The sequence below is a fragment of the Hylobates moloch genome, unplaced genomic scaffold (assembly GCF_009828535.3).
Source record: "Hylobates moloch isolate HMO894 unplaced genomic scaffold, HMol_V3 SCAFFOLD_6, whole genome shotgun sequence".
Lineage (NCBI taxonomy): Eukaryota > Metazoa > Chordata > Mammalia > Primates > Hylobatidae > Hylobates > Hylobates moloch.
In genome coordinates this window covers 51,530,448-51,545,311 of record NW_026652281.1, presented here as the reverse complement: position 1 = coordinate 51,545,311, position 14,864 = coordinate 51,530,448, and the positions used below count along the sequence as shown (strand labels likewise).

Genomic DNA, 14,864 nt, shown 5'->3' with positions numbered 1-14,864 from the left:
TGGGCATTAACCACACCAGGCGTGCTGCTAAGTGCTTTATGTAATTATATCATGTAATCCCCTCACAATCTTCTTATTATTCCTTTATACCTGAGGAAACCAGAGCTCAACGAGGTTAAGTAACCTTGACAAGCTCACAACACCAGTAAGATGGAGATAGGGCTTGAATCCAGGTTTCCTGTCAAGAGGTCTTTGACAATGCTGGGTCTTATAAACTCCATCTAAGCAATTTTTGGTAATATAACCCTTCAAAGTTTTGCAACTTTTAAAAATCACTGAAACCTCACCTTTCGAGACAAGAAAATGGCCAGGCACAGTGGCTCATGCCTGTAATTGCAGCACTTTGGAGGCTGAGGCAGGAGGATCACCAGGAGGATCACTTGAGCCCAGGAGTTCGTGACCAGCTTGAGCAACATACTAAGACCCTCTCTCTCCAAAAAAAAAAAAAAAAAAAAGTAAAAATTAGCCAGGCTTGGTGGTGCGTGCCTGTAGTCGCAGCTACTCAGATGGCTGAGGTTGGAGGATCACTTGAGTCTGGGAGGTCGAGGCTGCAGTGAACTGTGACAGTGCCACTGCACTCCTCCTGGGCAATAGAACAAGACTCTGTCTCAAAAATAAAAAGAAAGTATAATGTTAGCTAGTAGTTTTTGATAAATAAAATTGTTTTGGGAGGCCAAGGCAGGCAGATCACGAAGTCAGAAGTTCAAGACCAGCCTGGCTAAGATGGTGAAACCCCATCTCTACTAAAAATACAAAAATTAGCTGGGCATGGTGCGTGGTGGTGCGTGCCTGTAGTCCCAGCTACTCAGGAGGCTGAGGCAGGAGAATGACTTGAACCCGGGAGGCAGAGGTTGCAGTGAGCCGAGATAGCGCCACTGCACTCCAGCCTTGTAACAAAGCGAGACCCTGTCTCAAAAAAAAAGAAAAAAAGTTGTTATATTCAGCCCATTTCAACTTTATGGTCTTTTAGTATGTCGAAGATTATCTAAAACCTCAACCTATGTTTCAGGACTATCTATACAACTATTTAACATAAGCTTTTTTTTTTTTTTTCTTTAAAACTGGTGGCTATCTTATGAAAGTCAGACTTTCTCATAGATGTCACTTGCTCAATGAAGAGTTAGTATTTTAGTGTCACTCAGAGTTCTGACTGCTCTCCAAGTCCCTGATGGTGCCCAAACCAATAATTAGCTGAGAAGTGAGAAGAGGCCAGTCCCTCTAATGCTAAATACCATGCCACTTTAAGACCTGTGCCTTTTAAAGACCTTTTCAAAGCTCTCTTCTACCAGTCAATAAAAATATAAAAATCATTGAAAGACCATGAATCGTAAATACAGGGAGTTAATTAACATTTGGAACCAACATAAATTCAAAACTGAGGTCTGCTCTTTGTTAGCCATTCTTTACTGCTGTTGGAGACACCACGGCATTCACTGATGGTCACTGGGTGAGAGAGAGTTGCTTACACAAAAAAATACGAGTTTGGATTTCTTCTTTGACACTATTATTTGTCCAGTCCCACTGAGCTTCAGTTTCTTCATCTGTAAAATGAGGGTTAGACTTCTCTTGTCAGAGCTGTTGAGAGGCTTAAATGAAAGAAAATAAATACTAACACTTAGGCCTGGCCCTGGCATTTAGTAGGTGCTGGGAAAATGGACCTCTCCCGTGATTCATCTTGTTAATCTTCATATTCTGTTATTTCCAGGTCTCCAAATAAAAGAGAGTCTCCAACTAAAAAAGATTAACTTTTATTGTTATTACAACTTGTATTTAGCATACACTTAAACTATGCCACTAAAAATGATACACCTCATTAGCAAAACACCCACCCAGCGAGATTTAGTGAGTTATTTGTAAATGTTCCCACACTTGCTATTATCTAAACTTTTGAAGGTTTAGTACATTGTGGAAAACCACACCCAGTTTTTTCTTGAATGTAATCATAGGAATCAGACCCTTTCCATTTTTTTTTAACATGGAAGTTACCCTATTTTTCTGAGATGGGATAGTTATAAAGAATTTGAACATCTCCCCACAAACCCTGTTCTGTCTTAAGAGCTGGGAGGGGCAGGGCATAACTGGGAACTGGAGATGATTTAGCTACATGTTTATTGCTTTAGTATTTAACAGCAAACTTGCAATTCTTTTCTTGGCTTTAAAAACACCATCCTCTCCCATTTCCATTCTTATGTCTCCTGTTTCTCTTTCTCACCATGCTTTTCTGACTCACTTTCCTTTGTCAGTTTCCTGAATGTGAATTCTCCAGGGTTTGATTCTTCACCCCTTCCGTTCTCATATTTTTTTACTTTTATAAGGTGTTGAACAAACATAATTGCTTATTTCTTCTTTTAATGCCAGATTGGAATGGTTGTAACTCATAGCATTATCCCTTAAGGAATTACTTACCCATGCATCATTTAGAAAAGCTGGGGGTAATAGCATAACTTGAAGCCTTTTATTACACAGTTATCATGGCACACACAGGCAAAATAATATTCTCCCAACACATCCTGAAAAGGTGTGACAGAGTGGTAGGCAGAACTGGAAGTGAGAGCTAGTGCTAGTTTTCTTGATTCTGGAAATAGTTAATTTGAAATTTAAAATAAGTGATAATTTTACAATTATTAAGAAAACTTTAAATTTTAAAAAATTAAGTACTTAATTTGAAGCATATGTGTAAGCTATGTATTAGAGAATGGTTTCCATATATTGTAGAATTGTTTTATGAGAATGCTTACAAAATGAGGAATTGGGCCCTCAAATAATATCCCTTCTGCTATGAGGTTTTGGGTTTCAAAGATCTAATGCTCTTAAGTGATGTAAATTTTTCTAATTCAAAATAATTAGTATAAAATATTTAGTTCTTAAAATTTAATTTTTGGCAAATCAGTAGTGAAGATGCGGCTGCAGAAATTATACAGACTCTTACTAAAGCCTATATGAAAATAGTTGTGATCCATAACCAGTCATGCAATTTTATTTCTGGAAGACTTGTCAGACAACTTCTGTTTCACCAACCTGACTGTTCAGGTGAGGAAACCGAGGTTCAGATTGTGTTAGGAATGTCTCTGTAGAAGACCATGCTGTTAAGAAGATGTACTGGTTAAAGTTGTTAGTTCCAATTAGAACCCAGTCTGACCAAGCCAAAAAGGAATTTCTTAAGGAACAGGGGGTAGCTGGTAGAGAAATCCAGGAGAGTACAGCAGAATAAGTCTAAAGCCTTACAGTAGGAACAATGCACAGTAACACTATGAGACTTTCTTCTGCTGCCGCCACAGCTCAGCTCCTGTCACATGTAGGACTGGGTGCCAGAACTCTGCCACTGACAATGCAGAAGACTCAAAATCCCTATTATAACATGGATTTCCTGGTGGGCAGCAGCCTGCACATGTTGCTCATCTCCCAGCTCATTCTTGTTTGGCACATCTGATTGGCCAGTGTAAATCACATGCCTTCACCCTGCTCCAAGGGAATCGGGGGGTGTGAGTCTTCTGGATCCTGCTTTGGGAAGGCATGGACTGATGAGGTGGGAAATTATCAATATGTGGTGAGGGTTTTCAAATATGTGGCCTCCTGCTGAATGACAGATATCCATGACAGAAAGGAAAACAGGAGAATTACCTAATTGAATAGGAAAACTACAGATGACAGGTTATTCAGCAACATTAGGCCTTTCAAACAGAAGAAAGCACAAACAACTTTTCTCCCAGCCTAGACAGGAGGAGATCTATGAAGGAATAAGCACCTATCAGAGAAATACTTTTGTGATTTGGGTCCTGGGTCTGCCATAAATAGCTGTGCTGACTTTGGCAACACAGCTCTCTTCCCAGGTTCTTACTTTTCTCATCTGTAATAGGAGTGAGGGTTTGGGCTAACTCTTCGGGTACTGTGGAGGGTGTGCTGACATTCAGCGCCAGCATCAGCCCACAGTACCCTCCTACCACGTGTGGTTTGTGAGATGACTGTGTGTTAGACAAGAAAGCATTTTTATTTTAATAATTATGCTTATATTTTAATGTGCTATAAAAAGTAAACCAGCACATCAACTCCCTAATCCCATGGCGATTTTCATTTATGGTGAGGCTGAATTTAAGGTTAAAGTAAATCTGTTTCTTTCAAATTAAGTAAACATAATATAGCTATGTAAGTAATGTACAAATAATAACCAGGGCTTGAGAAATAAGATCCAGAGCAGTAATTCTCACCTTTTAATGTATATAATGAGTCAGTGTGGGTTTTATTAAAATGAAGATTCTGATTTAGGAAGTCCTGGATGAGGCTGAGATTCTGCTTTTCTAACAAGCTTCCAGTGGATGCGCTGCTGCTGCTTTGGCAACCACATTTTGAGTAGCCAGGAGACTGAATAGTGCAGAATGTGGGTAGTTTAGGCTACCCATAACCTAAACATCAACTGGAGAATCTGGTTAAAATGCAGATTCTCGGGTTTCAAGCCAAGAAATTCTGATTTGCCAGGGTGGGGAAGAGCCCAGGATTTCATATATTTAATAGGCATTCCCAGGAGTTTCAGATGCAGATGATTTGAGAACCACCTGGCAGGAAGGACACACTCAGGGATTGTGATGGCCACAGCACAACAGTGGAACTACATTGTGCCTTCACTCTAAGGAAAGGAGCCCCTTTCCACCCGACTTACAGCAGAAGAATCTTGTGAAATTTTTTTTTTTTTGAGACAGGGTCTCACTATTGCCTAGGCAGGAGTGCAGTGGTGTGATCTCAGCTCACTGCAACCTTTGCCTTCCAGGTTCAAGCAATAATCCTGCCTGAAGCCTCCTGAGTAGCTGGGATTACAGGCACGCACCACCACACACAGCTAATGTTTGTATTTTTAGTAGGGACAGGGTTTCACCATGTTGCCCAGGCTGGTCTCGAACTCCTGAACTCAGGTGATCCACCCGCCTCAGCCTCCCAAAGTGGTGGGGATTACAGGCGTGAGCCACCATGCCTGGCCGGAAAATTTGTTTTATAACCATGTGATTACTCATCTGTACTCATCAGGAGCACAGAAATACATTCAGAGATAGGCATCATTGAGCTGCCTAACTCTGGAAGCTGTGGGGCCCCGGGCCCATCCCTATGGGGTGTGGCCCAAATTAGTCACCCTGTGCTGTTTTTGTCACAGGAGAAATTAATGTCAGTGAAACCTGCGTGAGCTGAGTTGTAGTTTATTTTTTAAAAGGAATGACAATACTAATGATCAACAACAACAAAAAGGGATATATAAGCTATATATCAAGAAGAATTCTAAGTCCGGGCACGTGGCTCATGCCTGTAATCCCAGCAACTTTAGGAGGCCGAGGTGGGCGGATCACTTCAGGTCAGGAGTTCGAGACCAGCCTGGCCAACATAGTGAAACCCTGTCTCTACTAAAAATACAAAAATTAGCCAGGTGTGGTGGTGCGTGCCTGTAATCGCAGCTACTTGGGAGGCTGAGGCAGGAGTATTGCTTGAACCCGGGAGGTGGAGGTTGCAGTGAGCTGAGACTGTACTCCAGCGTGGGCCACAGAGCGAGACTCCCATTTCAAAAAAAAAAAAAAATTATAAGGACAGGGTCTTCTGCTCTGGAAATGTTAGAATCTTAAAGTTGGAAGGGCTCTTATTTCACTAGATTTTTGACAGAAATAAAAGAAAAAAAAAGGTAGCTGTAAGGAGTACCTTGAAGGGGGACGTCAGAGGGCCCTACCTGCCTTGGCTGCCTGGTGGGGTACAAAGCTGTGTGGATGAGTTCACCTTTTTCATGCCACTGGCCATCATTTGTCATGACTCAGAACAGCACTGTCCAGCCTGTCCTGAGGTCTGTGTTCCTCAAACAGTGACTACCACCACCTCCTTCACTCACACCCCAAGTTTAGGGTTCAGAGCCTTTAATGTGGTTGGTGTACGGCTTTTCATTTATTTTTAAAATTTTTATAATTATTTTCTCTAACTCCATCGGTCATTCAATATTTATTAGTTGGCCTTCTGTATGAAAGAGTGGCTTAACCCCTCCATTCATTTATTTACAGCAGTACAGACTCATGAATTTATATTGTATTCAATGGCCTCAAATCTATTCTTACTAATTTTGAAGTTTGTAATATACTATAATATAAAGTAATCCGGTAGAATTCTTACTGTTAAACTACTCTTTAAAGAAATCCATTACACAGTTTTAACTGCATTTGCAAATTCCTGGTTGTAGTCATTACTAATCCACTTTGTAGTTTCAAAAGAGGTCTTCGGGGGAGCGTATTTGCGAAGTGCACCCACCGTCGTTGCCTTATTCTGGTAGTCACAGGGTGACAGCCGAAGGAGCGGTAACCTGTCATACAGCCGGCGGTGCGCAGCCCACACAACACGTGGTCCGCATCACAGGCTGCGTTATTGAGTGAGCCAGTCTCCAGATGCCAGGCGCATGACGAGTCTACGGAGCGGGACCTCCCTCCCCACGCATCCCGGGCTCCCGGGGCGGGGCCGCCGGGCAGGGGGGCGGGGAGCATCCTGCGTCGCCTTCCCGGGACCGCCCCGCCCCGTCGCACTCAAGAGAGCTGGGCTGGAGCTCCAAGCGGAAACCGCGGGAGCCGAGCCCAGCTAGGAATGCAGACCTCCTGAAAACCAAGCCGAGGGCTGCGGGGTCCGGTGTCCACGCAGAGTGAGTACTGTCTTCCGCCGCTTTGCTCCAGGCCGCGCGTGCTCCCTGGTCTAGCGGCCTGTGCCCCCCACTCCCGGCCCTGCGTGTCCGGGGCCTGGTCCGTGCAGCGGACTCCCCAGGCTCTGGACGTGCCCTCTTCCTACTATCGCGACCCTGGCGATACTGTGCGTTCTGAGTTTAACTGTTTCTTGGCGACTCCTCCTCCCTGTCAGTAACACTGTTACTGCCCCTTCCGCCGGGAAACGTATCTGGTGACCGGACGCGTAGGGTTACAAAACTAGGGATTTGTGTGGGTCGGTACAAGTGGCCCGGTACAAGTGGCCCGAAAGAAGGAAAGCCGCAGCTATGTCAGTTTGGTTTGGCACCTTTGTCTCTAGGGTTGGAAATAGCCCTCCTCCTCCCCAGCCCTGCTGCCACCCTGTGATGACCTCCGTTTTAGAGCGTGAGCTCACTCTGACCTTTCTGCATACCTGATACATGCTGGGTGTGGCGTGGCAAGTGTTGTAACCTGCTTCGGTTCCATTTCCTTTACACAACCTGAGACGGTTGTAGAATAACATCACTGAGGGTTACTTTGTGTCTATCTTTTAAGAATAAAAAGTGTTTTCACAGAGATTTAACTATCTCTTCTGTATGGTTAGGGACCCGGCATTCTCCACTTACACACAGGCAGGGGGCAAGTTCTTTATTCCCATTGTACAGCTTCAGAAAATGAGGCAGAGAGTTTAGGCAGCTTCCCTAAGGATCAGGACTTTGAGGCCTCTGTAGTTTTCTAGGAAACCACCTATGTATCAGAATGACAGAAATGCTTAATCAGCAGCTCTGGAAAGTTCCTGCTGTTTCACATGTTTTTCAGAGGAAAAACCTCTGCATTGCAGGGAAGCTCAGCAAGGAGTGGCATCTACTGTTCAAAAGGAGAAAGTCTATTTCCTAATCAGCACTAGAGCTTATATTAATATAGATTGCTTCTTTCTGATGAATGAATTCGACTTTTGAGCACTGATTTTTCAGTATCTAAAAGGAATATTGAGTTGTTGGGAATATGGTGGGGAGGGTGTGCTGCTTGGGTTCTAGGAGGCAGTATAGGATTAAAACGAAGTAGTGAACTTTAGCAAAATCTTGCTGAACAAGGAAAGGCCACACCTGTAGACTGATGGAGAAGGAATAAGCCACCTATAGCAATGAGGCTGACTAGGGATCCCGTGTGTGTGCAGCAAGGACTCCTGGTGTCTGTTAGGAATCAGCGTGCTTTGTAGAATGTGAAACAGTGTTTATGAAGCAACACATCCAAGTATAAATATTGGCTGTGGTTCAGTTCAGATGCTTTGAAAGAAGAGTCCCAATGCCTGAGAGTAGTTGATTATATAGAATTAGTGAGGAGTTTTGGTTCCTTGATTATTCTCTGGTAGAATTGACTAAGTATAACATCTCTCCTGCAATGAAAACTTAAAATATAGTATGTAAAGTAACAGTTTGAAAGAATGAAACCAAAAAGAAAAAGAAAGCATTTTCTTTTCATTTGAGTAACTTCTTAAAATCAGCCAAGTATTTATGTTGCTATTCATTGTTTATAATCACAGTTAACTTTAAGTGATCACTACTTCTTAAGTGGAAACATCTACTTTTTCTCAAAATATGAACAGTCTTAATTAGTCCTATTCAAATAAAAACTCCATAACCCATGTTCTTCTATGGTCATAGATATCTTTGTATCTCCTCTTTCATTATACCTTGTAATTCCCTCAATTTGGAGATCATACGAATCTGGGATATCTGTTTTAGCATTGGTGTGTCTAACCTCATAAGAACATATTGCATAGTTTTTTGATGTATAGAATTAGCAATCTGCATCCTAGAAAATTACAGGAGGTCTTCACAAACATTGCATTTAATTTTTTCTCTATGGATGCTCTTGACTTAAAAATGTCATCTTAATGTTTCTCAAAAGGCATACTCTTGGCATTTTGGGTGACAATTCTGAATTAGATAGAGCTCTTTGCTTCCGCTGAATGTCAGAGCGTGACCGAAAGCATTTTCATGCATTTAAATGAACTTTGGTTGGGTACTATATCCAATTTTTTAAATTAAATAAAAGATATTAAAAAGGGCTAGGGATAGTGGCTCATGCCTGTAATCCCAGCACTTTGGAAGGCCAAGGAGGGAGGATCACTTGAGGCCAGGAGTTTGAGACCAGCCTGAGCAACATAGCAAGACCCTGTCTCTACAGAAAATTTAAAAATTAGGGCATGGTGGCGTGCACCTATGTGGCCTCAGCTACTTGGGAGGCTAAGGTGGGAGGATCAGTTGAGCCTGGGAGGTTGAAATTGTAGTGAGCTATGATTGTGCTGCTGCACTCCAGCCTGACACAGTGATGAGACCCTGTGTCAAAAAAATATATATATAAAGAAAAAAAGGAAAAAAAAAGAATTGAGCCATACCATTTTGATGGAAAGCCATAAAAATACAGAGTCACATGATTTCCAATTTTCAAAGCAACTTTGCATCTCCTAAGACTTGATGGCTTCTGGACAAATCTGTTTATTTGAACATTGTGATTTGGGCAGAAACTATGTGTAATCATACCATTAGCAGGGTGACATTGTTGTACCCATGTGCTATAGTACTCTATTATCTACCCTCAGCAATAATAGTAGATTATTAGAAGGTGACTGTAACAGGTTCTAGTAAAAGAATAGATTAGCATAATGTGTATTAGAACAGAGTATTAATAGTTCTGATATTGATATTTATATTAATAGTTCTAATAATAGTTCTAATGTGGCTATAACACATTAATAGTAACAGCTACGTTTACTGAAAACACTATATTCTAAGCACATACGGGGAGCCCTTATGTGCTGTGATGATAATGTAGCTATGAGGTAGAAACTCCTGTTATGCTCGTTTTACAGATTAAGAAAATAAAAACTACCACACTATATTGTTTTTCAGGACATATTTAACAGCTTGCCATGAACACTTTTCAAAGAATGAGCTTCAGTGCATGAAAAGTTATCACACACTAAATTCTCATTTTGCTACAGTGATTTCCTCTCTCAGAATGCAAACTTTTACTATACCATGAGCCCCTTAAAGACAGAATCCCCTATAGCGTCTACTTCATGTCTTCCACATAGTAATTGCTCAATATTTATTGGATTGGAAAAAAGATTAGTTTTATCTTAATATGAATAGAGCCCTAAGATGCTGTTACATCAATACAGATTATTCCTGGTTAGGTAGAAATGATAAAATATTCATTTCTATTCTCTAGGATTTACAAGTAGAGTTTTTGAAGCTTAATATCTATTTATGCTTTGGTTAAAGATTATAGAGTGGATAATCAAACAAAAAATATGAGCAAGGAACCCTTTTTTCTTTTTTTCCCTGGAGTTTCTGCAATCGGCCAGACGTGATGCTAGGCATACAGAGGTATGGCCCACATAAGAAATATAAAGAGCAATGTGAAAAGTGTTAAATGGCACTGCTATCACGATGCTGTAAAAGCGGAGTGAAAGGTTAAAGGAAGAGGGTTGAGGTTAAGCTTGGGAGCCTGTTTTTCTGGGAATATACAGTAGAAATATGATTTCCTTAAAGGAAATCTGCAACCAGGAGGCAAGGCTAAAGCAGAAAATGCCAACAGCTGCAGATCCTAATGACTGAGATGTTATTCTGGTGGAGCACAGTCAGTTAAAGGCAGGACTGCTCGTAAGTGTGAAATACATCCAGCCTGCCAGTCATTGGCTTGCCTCGTGCATTATTTTCTTAAGCTCTTCTTCCCATACTTTCCCCTGAGACACTCCAGTTTCTGTTGCATGTGCTGTTTTGTGGAACTGAGAGTTCTAGTTAATTCTAGGACATTCTGATGAGATGTTCTTGCTACTCTTCCCTTGTAGACAGACTGAATTTCCATCAGGTGTCAGTAACACCTAAGATTATCATTTTGTCCTGGGGCTCTACGCAGTTTAACTGGAGCCACCACAACTGATTGGGTGTGTGTTGTCGGTCCTCCAGGCAAGCTCTGAGGGTTACGTTTCTGCTGCTCATATTTCTGTTTCTTTCTTCACCACTCAACCCGAGGTGCAAAAGTGCAAAGACAAGTTCATCAACAATCAGAATAACCTGCCCCTGAATTCTTTCGAATGACTCATTTTTCTCAATCTAGTTTCTAATTTCGTATTTGGCAGCTGCCACCTGGTAAATACATCTCCTTAACTAGAGGAGGAAAACTTCACACCCAGTTTACTCACCTTTTGTCATTTTCCCTGGTTCCTCTCACAGGAATGGTTAGCACACCTTGGTTTCAAAGTTGTTGCTTGGTCTGTTTTGTTGCCATCTGTTTTCGAAGACCCCTTTACAACACTCTGTTTTTTAAAAAACTAACATTTAACTTTATTTGGGGAAGATATTTTATATGTTAGAAAAAAGGACTTTGGGTCTGCTTTTATTGAATGTGTTAACTTTGGTTATTATTATTATTATTTTTTTTTTTTGAGAAAGAGTCTCGCTCTGTCGCCCGGGCTGGAGTGCAATGGCACAATCTTGGCTCACTGCAGCCTCCGCCTCCTGGGTTCAAGCAATTCTCCTGCCTTAGCTTCCTGAGTAGCTGGGACTACAGGCACGTGCCACCACTTCTGGCTAAATTTTGTATTTTTAGTAGAGACAGGGTTTCGCCATGTTGGTCAGGATGGTCTCAATCTCTTGACCTCGTGATCCAATCAACCTTCACAGGGAAGGTCTCTCATGAACTAAACCAACTGATGTTCATGGCCCACGTTTGGAGCCTGAGCAAGGTCATGGACCACTCACATTTCACTCAAAGTTGCCACAACAGATTAAAGCGCTTAGTATGCAAGCGTACTCCCTGAACTCTATAATGGACTGAGGTCTCCCATACAAGTGACTTAAGAGTCAAAGACCTAGACCACACCTCAGGGCCTCCAGAGTTGCCTAGGATAGAGTTGTTGGGGAAGATGTGAGCTGTGAGTGCTGTTCCCACCAAGAAATCAGGAGCTCAGCCTCCTGCACATACTGTTTCCTTATTAACTATACTAACAGAGTGGCCAGGGAAGGTAGCAGGGAATAGAATCACTTATACATTTTTCAGTTACATGTGCTTTTTCCTTATTGTGAATGTAGGAAATTGTGTTTATATCCAATAGGGAAAATGAAACCCTTTTATATGATTCCATTACTATGGCTAATGATCATCAGAGTCCCTGAATATAAATATTCTCATGCTAACAATGTGTTTAAAACAGTGCCTCATATGCTTTTAGACATGCGTCATTTTATAGCATTTATTTTAAAAGATGTCAGGTTTAAAGAGTCAAGTCTGCATCAGGGAACCGAAACTGGCAACCAGCATTTTTATATTTCAGGATTCTTCTCTTTCATATGTTCCATCTCTTTATTTTTCTGTGTTGTATTCTGAGTAGTGGCCTCAGATCTATCTTCCAGTTGCTTAAGTCTCTATGCAGTTACGTGTAGTTTATATTTTCACCTGTTTTTGATTTGGGGTTTTTATTTTTTCTTTTGTGTCTTTGATGTTTAAAATTTATTAAAAGTCTCCTTCAGAGTTTTCTATTGTTTTAGTTATTTTTTTCTTTGAGACAGGGTCTTGTCCTGTCACTCAGGCTGGAGTGTAGTGGCACGATCACAGCTCACTGCAGCCTTGACCTCCTGGGATCAGGTGATCCTCCTACCTCAGCCTCCCAAGTAGCTAGGACCATAGGTGAGAGCCACCATGCCTGGCTCATTTTTGTATTTTTGGTAGAGACAGGGTTTCATCATGTTTCCCAGGCTGGTCTTGAATTCCTGGGCTCAACTGATTCACTTGCCTCGGTCTCCTTCTTCACCTCTATTTCTTTCTTCACTACTCAACCCAAGGTGCAAAAGAGGATAGACAAGTTCTGGGATTACAGGTGTGAGCTGCTGTGCCCAGCCTGTCTTTAATTCTTGAAGTAAAATTTCTCCCATACTTGTAACACTGACTCTCCCACATGCTATTTTACTTCCTGATTAGGTTGGGAAAATGTGGCTTGAAATTCACCTTCAATGAAGATTGTTCTCCATGAGAGTTCTTTTTCCCCTATGTTGTAGATCTGCCTCTACCAAGTGGTTTTTAGCATGTCACTGCCTGCGGTCATTCAGATTTCAACAGCGTTAATATCTTGGCTTGGTGCTTCCACTCTACAGAAGTAAATTTGGTCCTTGAGTGCCCAATGGCACAAGTTTGGAATTTATTTTTCTCATGCGTGTGCATTTTTACACTCATGGCTCCAGCCAGAAAGAAAGCTTCCTTGCCATTGTTCTGGATAGGTGGGCAGTTGTCAAGGCTTATGTTTGTGGATGATCAGTTCTGAGTAGCTTCTGGCTTTAAGCTAGTAACTCAGCACAGGGCCTGTAGCCAGGATTCCTTTCTCATTTAGAGAATTCAATTCCTAGTTCCCAGCTGTTATATCTGTTTCTGATATCCCCGTGAGTCATTCTGTCTCAGCCTTGCTCACCAGAGGACTTAGAATTCCCTCCCTCTTAGGTTACTTGGGAATTTCTCTTCTTTAAAGCTTACCTATGTATTTTATTTTTTATGTTAAATTTTATTCAGTATTCTCATGTCTGGAACAAAAGGAGGTTCTTTTATTAGAACACAGACTAATTTCGCTAGATCTGAACAATGTGTTTAAAATGTTTGAAAGCCTTTAAGTTGGGGAATACATGTACTAGTTTGTCACATACTTATCGTCATACTGACCTTATGATATTCATACTGGCCTGATCTTCATAATAATCTGATGATATTCACATCACTCTGCACATGTTTTCATTTGCTTTTTAGACTCCTGATCTACAGAAATAGACATGTATCATTTTCTGAAAATTTAATTACTTGACCATTTGAAAATTGCATCCTGTTTTAAAAAATATACTGGCAGCTGAGCTGTATACTGGGTGTATAATGTGTGCAGCATTAGGGGTTCCCCTAATATTAGTTCCAGAATATCTACCTATAAAATGATAGCAATATTGGGATCGATGATGTCTACAACATACTACTATTTCCTTGTGGTGCAAGAAAGGACGCGGGCTACAGAGAAAGAGAAAGTCACGAGTATCAAGCGTTCCTGGGGTTTAGGGACATAAGACTAAAGAGGACAAGTATCATTGAGGTACTTCAGGGCAAGCATGTATGCCTTTGTCCCAGTCTTTTCAGGGAACATTTAGGTTCTTCAGTAACCTAGGCTAGCAATATTAGCATCAAAAATCTTATTTTAAGCTGGCTGGAAGGTAATTTTGAAGAGTCATTTTGCAAATTTATCCTAATATCTTATGTGATCCTTTCTTTTAACCAAATGTAAGTGTGAAGAGACAGAGATCATCACCAGGAATAAAGCACTAATGTACAGCAATAGACGGTAGAAAATCGTGGTCCTTTCACTGAGCCACTACAAAGCCATCTTGTTTTAAATTACCTAAAAGTGATTCTCCATATCTGGGAATTTTAGAATTACCTGAGAGGCTTACAGCTTTTTAGGCCACAGACCTCCTTCCCTCTTCTTCTTGCCCTTTTTCCTTTGTAAGTTTCTAAGTGTCTATTGTCCCCCTTCCTCTCCCACTATTCTAACTACTGCCTATAAATAATTCTCTTCCAGGACCATTTCTACCTATTATGTCAAGAACCACTGAGCTACGGTGTTAATGCTTGGCCAGTTACATTGCCCAGTGGCTTGACATTACATTCATTGCCAGCAATAATTATGAACATTTTTAGCCTAAAATATTTAAATAGGTTATGAATTCCTGCCTATTCTACATATAGTTTCAGTGATTAGAATTAGAGATCATGTTTTCCCCCAGCAATATTATAAAACTAAATATCTTCCACATGATATCTTACTCTAACCTTGAGTTGTTAATCAGTTAATTATATTTACTTGGAATTTTAGCCCTAACGGGTCCACATCACTTAAAAAAAAAAAAAAAAAAGTCCTCTGCTGAATATTCAGGGTTTAAAAATGGAGGGTTAATCTCTCTTGGCTATTGAGTTTGAGCCTTCTGTTGGTTTCAATAATCTTTTAATTATTGCAGTATTGTGTGCTGAATTATTCTCACAATGTTATTGTGGCAGGCCTGGATTCTTAGCCCAGAAAATTGGAATTGTTTTCTTCTCCAGCCCTTCTGACAATCATATTTTTATACCTGTTCACAGGTTTCC

General features: G+C 41.0%; 1 protein-coding gene across 26 annotated transcripts in view; it reads left to right on the top strand.

Moving 5' to 3' along the window:
• Positions 1-14,864, top strand: part of CAST (calpastatin) — an 800,936-nt gene that overhangs the window by 717,452 nt on the left and 68,620 nt on the right. For 2 of the 26 annotated variants that reach the window (XM_032156787.2, XM_032156785.2), the window contains exon 1: positions 6,476-6,649. The exons of 23 other annotated variants lie outside the window; for them this stretch is intronic. The gene's annotated coding sequence lies outside the window, so the exon portion shown is untranslated. Of the gene's footprint in view, positions 1-6,474; positions 6,650-14,864 lie in introns of those variants that run through there. One more of the 26 variants, XM_032156782.2, reaches the window with a different exon arrangement.